This window comes from Vigna unguiculata, chromosome 6 (assembly GCF_004118075.2).
Source record: "Vigna unguiculata cultivar IT97K-499-35 chromosome 6, ASM411807v1, whole genome shotgun sequence".
NCBI lineage: Eukaryota > Viridiplantae > Streptophyta > Magnoliopsida > Fabales > Fabaceae > Vigna > Vigna unguiculata.
The window spans coordinates 3,558,429-3,565,641 of NC_040284.1; the positions used below are offsets into that span (position 1 = coordinate 3,558,429).

At 35.6% G+C, this 7,213-nt stretch overlaps 1 long non-coding RNA gene across 2 annotated transcripts; it reads right to left on the reverse strand.

The window, feature by feature from the left end:
* Positions 1–3,549: 3,549 nt before the first annotated feature.
* LOC114187441 lies at positions 3,550–7,213 on the reverse strand. 2 transcript variants are annotated; one of them, XR_003605261.1, is made up of 4 exons: positions 6,685–7,213; positions 6,260–6,297; positions 6,018–6,087; positions 3,550–3,815 (listed from the first exon to the last, which is right to left on the reverse strand). It is a non-coding gene; the product is annotated as an uncharacterized LOC114187441 (long non-coding RNA). The 2 variants fall into 2 exon arrangements; XR_003605260.1 differs by lacking the exon at positions 6,018–6,087 and having other exon boundaries at positions 6,685–7,211.

Sequence of the window (7,213 nt, forward strand, 5' to 3'; positions counted from 1 at the left end):
GACTGGGGGTGAGGCCTAGCATAAGGTTTCCTTCTCTCTTCATGCCTATGCCTGGACCTAGATGATCCTCTTACTCTCTATTGTTGTGGGTTTTGAGTTTCCACCTTTACCTTCATCTTCTCCATGACCCTAACCTTCTCAACTAAGGCTGCAAAATCCTTGATGGAGAGTGGTGCCACCATCAAACAGATGTCTCCTTTGAGACCATTCTCAAATTTCCTGCATCGTCACTCTTCATCTAGTGGCATGGTGTAGAAACGGCTGACGTGCTTGAACTTCTCTGCATACTCAGCCATTGACTTGTTCCCCTGAGTCAACTGGAGGAACTCTACTTCCTTAGCATATTTGACGTTGTCGGGGAAGTAGTCGGAGAGAAACTTTCTCCTAAAGACATCCCAAGTAATTAGCTATTGCCTCTCATGCATGATGGACTTCATGTTGATCCACCGATGTTCTGCCTCTCTAGTGAGCATGTACATCGCGAAGGCCAGTCTGCTCTCTTCTGGGCACATCTTGGCATCAAAGATCTAGCCATTGATCTGCAACATCTGGATTGGTCTTGCCCTTAAACTTGATTGGGTGGTGCTTCAAAAAGTCTTCCAAACTCCATTCCCGGTGAGGAGGTCGTGATTCAGGACTGTGGACAGGGGCAGCAGTCCTATTTTTCTCCAGCTAGCGGAGGGCCTCTATGTGTTGCCCATGGGCATCCTTAGCAACCACCCTTGCAGCCTCCATGTGATGCATCACCAATTGCTACTGCTCCAAAGATGTTGCCTGGCGTTGCATCGACGCCTCACGTTGTTGCATCATATTGGTACTTTGTTGGGTTATGGCTGCCATCATAGCCTCTATCCCCCTCGCGATATCTGGTGCGTCGCCCTGAGAAGATTAAGGATTCCTACGCGAAGGTGCCATATCACTAGGCACATAGGAAAACCATCAGTTAGACTTGATTAGATGAGAAACTTAGCTAGCAACATAAAAGACACAACGAAAGCTAAGCAGGCACACTAGTCCACAGACTCTAAGAAACGACCGCTCTGATACCATAAATGTAATATCCCATTAAATAGATAATTCTCATTAAATAAAACGTCGCATACTTAAAATATCCCAAGAGTACGGAGTTTGGGGTATGAAAGTTTACAGTTATCCAATCATACCCACATTGGAAACATAGGCACTACATTGCCTATAACTAAAATAAGAGTTCAATAGTGGCTCAAAAAACTCACCCATAAACAAGAAGATTACAAAAATAAATAAAGCTTCTTCAAACGTAGGCTCAATAGTGAGCCAAAACCCATCCATGATCATCAAGTTGCAGCATCCCCATTGTCACTATGATTTCCAGAGGTTCCCACATCTGCTCCCAATGATAAATTGATGATCATCGCAAAATGAGAAAAACCACACACAACACACAAGCAAACAGAAGGGTAAGCTAGAGTAGAAAGATTCATTTATCATACAACTAAACATACAATTCAAAGTCAAGGTTACATATCAGACATCCAATCATGTGATAGCAAACAAAGTTAAGACTTTAAAACTTGGCTATCCGGATACATATAATGAGGCACCACCACGAAACCTTACCAAGAGGGTCATGGAATTATGTCCTAACCATGAGACACCACCATGAAACCTTCGTGGAATTACGTCCTGACCGTGAGGCACCACCACGACACCTTCGTGGAATTATGTCCTGGCCATGAGGCACCACCACAACACCTTCGTAGAATTACGTCTTGTTCGTGAGGCACTACCACGAAACATTCGTTAAATTGCGTCCTTACATGAGGCACCACCATACTTTAAATAAAGTCACTCAATCATACAAATGATCATCAACCAAGAACAGAGGAAAAGAACACAAATTCATGAACTAGTCTCGCTCAAGCTAGAGACCCTCGCTCAGGCAAAAGAGATTTTTCGCTCAAGCCACACGCCCTCGCTTAGGCGAGACTACCACAGAGAGCCATGCATGATTCGCGAGTTCTCGCTTGGGCGAGCCCTCCTCGCCTAAGCGAGACCACCCCTCGCCCAAAGAGGAAGTCCCTTGCCTGAGCTATAACCAAGCGAAACACAGCCAGGCTCTCACGAATTCTCGCTTAGGCTAGCCCCTCTCGCCTGAGCGAGATGACACCTCGCTAAAAACGAAAGCTCTCCGCCTAAGCGAGAGCTCGAGGAGGAACTTGGGCCAGCTTCTACTATTCTCGCCTAGGCGAGACCAGCTCGCTTGGGCGAGAATATCAGTTCTCGTCACTGTCTCATGCATACAAGCCAGATTCCATCGCAGGAGCACGCACCATACATTCCTTACACCATCAACGACACCATACAAGCATTTAAGCACACAAAATAGTCCAACCTCGGGGAAATTAGCATAAAAACATGAAACCCTAAATTCCCTTACTTGGAAAATGTTAGCATAATATCCTAACACCTAAGCAAATGAGTACGACAACTCCCAGAGCAGATTTGCGAGCTGGGAACACTAGCACAGTGGAATACGGGTTACTATGGTGAACCCTAACTGTAACCACGAAAAAAAAAACCAAACCAGAGAGGAAGAGTATGAGTTGGGAACCAACTTACGTGGAAGAGAACGATGTTGGACTTGCTTGACACAGAGTAGCGGCAAACCCTAGTAGAGCTTCTATTGAGGGAATAAGGAGAGAGTAAGGGCACTGATCTTTCAAAGTAGGCAGAAAATGAGAGGCTTAGGCTGGTTTAGGAGTTTTGGGCACCCTATGGGCCAGCCTTAGGCCCAACTGACTAAGATAGGCCCTTAAACTCTAAGGTGGAATTAAAGTGGGTTTTACACTCTTTTAGTTCTTTATTAAGTTCTTTATTGATCAATGATCATGAACTTGTGATCTGATCATTTATCTTTGTATTTCTATGTGTAGAATAGAATACTTTGGGTTGAGGGAAGGTTTTGGTGTTTTAGAGTGGATTGAACCGATTTCATCAAGTAGAGGAAGCTAGCCTTAAACTTGTGTTGAATTGTGTAATTTCTAGTTTGTGAAATTCCTTGGATTGTTAGTATTCCAAGTTAGTTGATTTTGTGCTTAAATTGAAGTGTAATTCTTGATTGCATGTTATTGCTCGGTGGTAATTGGGAATTGTAGGATTTCAATCATTGATTAAATTGGTACCAACTCCATGATTTAACGATAGTTTTAGACCAATACCTAAAGAAGGACATTACAAAAAAAATTGATAATTAGTGGAGGTTTTTTATTCAATCTGCGAGGGTTTTCACCCTTTGCAAATTAATTTACTGAATTTTTCTAAACCTTCGCAACTAGAGTCACCACAAGCAATTTACGGATTTTTATGACTCTTGGTATTTGAGTTATATTACGGAGATTGTTTTGTGAAAGGTTTTAACATATTCTATTGGTGACTATTATTTTGTGGATGTTTGAAACCTCCTTTATTTACATTTGATTTATAATTACCCACTTACATTTATAATTTTTTAATTTAATTAAAATTTTTAAAGTACACAAAAATTAATCAAAATTAATTTTATTGATAATTTAAGATAAAGTATTAATCGGAAATTACAATGTAAAATATAAAAAAAATGCATAATATTGAAGAAAATAATATTTAAGGGGCAAATCTTATCATTTTCTAAATCTCTCAAAAATGTGTCATTCTGCCCAAGTCTTCAACTTCATACATGACACAATCCCATTCCCTTTGCAAATCCAATTCTGTAGCCATTGTGCAGTTCTCAACGTAGAGGAATAGGCCTGTAGTGCTCTGACCTCCCCGACAAACGCTACAACTACTCGAATCTGCAAATTTAGCCCAACATCAACACTACCCAGATACCAAAAAAACACATACCAACACAATAAATTAACACAATTTTATTAGGGTCTTTCTTCTTACACCTCCAAGCATTTCTTTTGCACCTCCAAATTTTTTAAAAATTCCCAAAAAACATTTTGACCATCTAAGGAAACCCACGAATATCACACCCCCAAAATTACTTCCGGATGTCAACTTCCAGAAGTCAAAATATATCACCGAAAGTCAACTTTCGGAGGTCAAAATATATCACCAGAAGTCAACTTCCGGAGGTCAAAATATATCACCGGAAGTCGACTTTCGGAAGTCAAAATATATCACCAGAAATCAACTTCCAGAAATCAAAATGTAACACCGAAAGTTGAGTTCCGGAAGTCGACTTCGAAAAGTCCAAAAACATTACCAGAAGTCGACTTCCAAAAATCAAAATATTAATTCTATTTTAAATATTTTTAATTCTTTTTAAAATTTATGTTTTCTAACTTTTATTTTATTTTATTTTTTAAAACACATATTAAAAATATTAAAAATTATAAAATATATAAATTTAAAAGAAAAATTACTTTAGATTTTTTTCTCTTTTTTGTTAAAATTTTACTATTTTAATTTAAATTATTTTTCTATTTTATTTCTAATTTTATTTATTTTATTTATATTATTATAATTATTTTATTTATACATTTACTGTGTATAGTATTTTATATTTTATTTGAATTTTTTAATTTTATTTAAAATTTAAATATTTAATTTAACCATATTTTTAAAATTTTTTCAATTATATTTTTTTATATTTTTAAATTTAAATTTCTTTGAATATAATTTATTAAAATTTAATAAAAATAAAAAAGAATTAAAAAAATCATATTTAATATAATATATACATATATATATATATATAGGCGTAAATAATGAAATTTTAAATTTTAAAAAAACGAATATATATATATATATATATATATATATGTATAATTTTCCTTTTTATTTTTTTTAATTTAAAGTTTTATTATTTTAAAATCAATTTAAATATTAAATAAAATTAAATGAAGCACAATAATTTTTTTATTTTTTGATTTTTTTATTTAAAGTTTAATATTATTTTAATTTACTTATTTTTATATTTATATTTATTTTTCAGTATATTAAATAGAAATAAAATTATATATTATTTTTTTATTTTTAAAATATATATTAAGAAATATAAAAACATTAAAAATAAATAAAATAATAAATAATAAACTAAAAAACAATTAAAAGATAGAAAACATAATTTTAAAAAGAATTAAAAGTATTTAAAATAGAATTAATTTTTTGACTTCTGGAAGTCAACTTCCGGTAATGTTTTTTGACTTCCGGGAAGTCAACTTCGGAAATAATTTTTGACTTCCGATGATACATTTTGACTTCCAAGAGTCGACTTCTGGTGATACATTTTGACTTCCGAAAGTCGATTTCCGGTGATATATTTTGACTTCCGAAAGTCGACTTCTAGTGATATACTTTGACTTCCGAAAATCAACTTCCGGTGATATATTTTGACTTCTAGAAGTCAACTTTCGGTGATATATTTTGACTTTCGGAAGTCATATATTTTGATTTTCGAAAGTCATATATATTTTGACTTCCGGAAGTCATATATTTTGACTTCCGGAAGTCATATATTTTGACTTCCGGAAGTCAACCTCCGGAAGTAATTTTGAGAGGTGTGGTGTCCGTGAGTTTCTTAAATAGTCAAAGGGTATTTTGAGAATTTAAAAAAATTTTGAAGATGTAAAAGAAATTTTGGAGGTACAGAAAGAAAGACCCTTTTATTATATTACTGAAGTCAAACTTTAACTCAAATTGAAAAGAATACCACAAACAGTTAAGGAAAGTTAACAAAAAAATATTATTCAGAAATGGACTCTACATGGGTTATAAGAAATTTATGATAGATAATTAACCGTTAGCCTTGTAAATTTCATAAGCAAAAGGGTTAAAAACAATATAAATGTCTTAGAATAACAATTTTGGCCGGAGTTCAGGTTCAAAGAAATGAGGTTAATAAAAGGAGATTATATGGTAAAGATCTAAATTCAATTAAAAATGAAAGTAAGGTTAACGACATACAAACAATGTGTACTCATTTTTATACACCTAATGTGTATGTGCATAAAGGAATTTAAAGGCACTCATTGCTCAAAACTCACCTCCATAAGCCTCACTAATGCACTGCAAAGCACACACCAAACAATGGTACGGATGGTTCAAGTTCCAAATCTATTTGCAAAGATATGTCAGAATCTTAAGGTTCCCCAGTAAGGATGAAAAATATAAGTGATTGTGTTTATTCTATTATTTCTTTTTGTTTACTGTTGTGAAACATTGATCAAAAGCACAGTTGATTCAGAAATTAAAAAGAAATAAAAAAACTAAAAAATCCAAGCCTTACCTGGCCCAGGTGATATTAGGACTCCTCTAGGATTTTTCCTATGCCAAAAGAAAAAAATACGCATAGTTAGTCTTTGACACCAGGATTCGGAAAGGAGCATGCATTATCTTACAGACTGCTTCATCAATAAGAAACTGTTAAGCATCCAGTTTGATATAGACTTGTTATATATCAAACAGTCCCCGTTATCATTACAACAAAAACCCCTAAAATTCATTTCCTAAACCCCAAAGTCTTCAAACTCTGCATCCCAACACGCACATTATCAGAGTGGAATTTCAATTCTGATCAGAGATCAACACCCAAAACATGAACAACAACGCTACACCTAAATTTTGTCTTATCCTATAAATTCAATTCAATTAACAAACGAATGATGATAATAAAATAAGATCGTGTTTAAAAAGCATGAGAACATCACTCACCAGTTCTTCTTTGTCCACAACATTCAGCCCCTGCAACTCCATCATGAACTGTGACACCATCACCGTCTCATCCCTGTCCCTCACCACCGGTATCTTAGGGTCCCTTTCCGCATGCGCCCACCGCGGCATCCACACCACCATCACGTGCAACCAGAGCAGAGGGTTAGTGCACGACAACACCATCACCCCTTTCCCACCAAAAATTCACCCTAGAAAGCCAAGGATGTTGGAAATCAGAAGACGATAGACTACGAGCACTACAACCACTGGCCGATGAGCACTAGGAGACGAGCACCGGCTGACGAGCGATAGGAGCACCTACGACTATGATTTGATGACAGAGATGAACCCTAGTTGAAATGAAAACGAAAAGGAAAACGCGCTTCGGTGTTTGAAATTAGGAAAAAAGTTAAAGTGAGTGTAAAATCTTGGGACGGAAAGGCTGAAAAATAGGGCGAGAAGGATGAAAAATATATTGTAATGGTTACAAACCTCTTCTAAAAATATTAACACTCCCGTTATTCTTAAC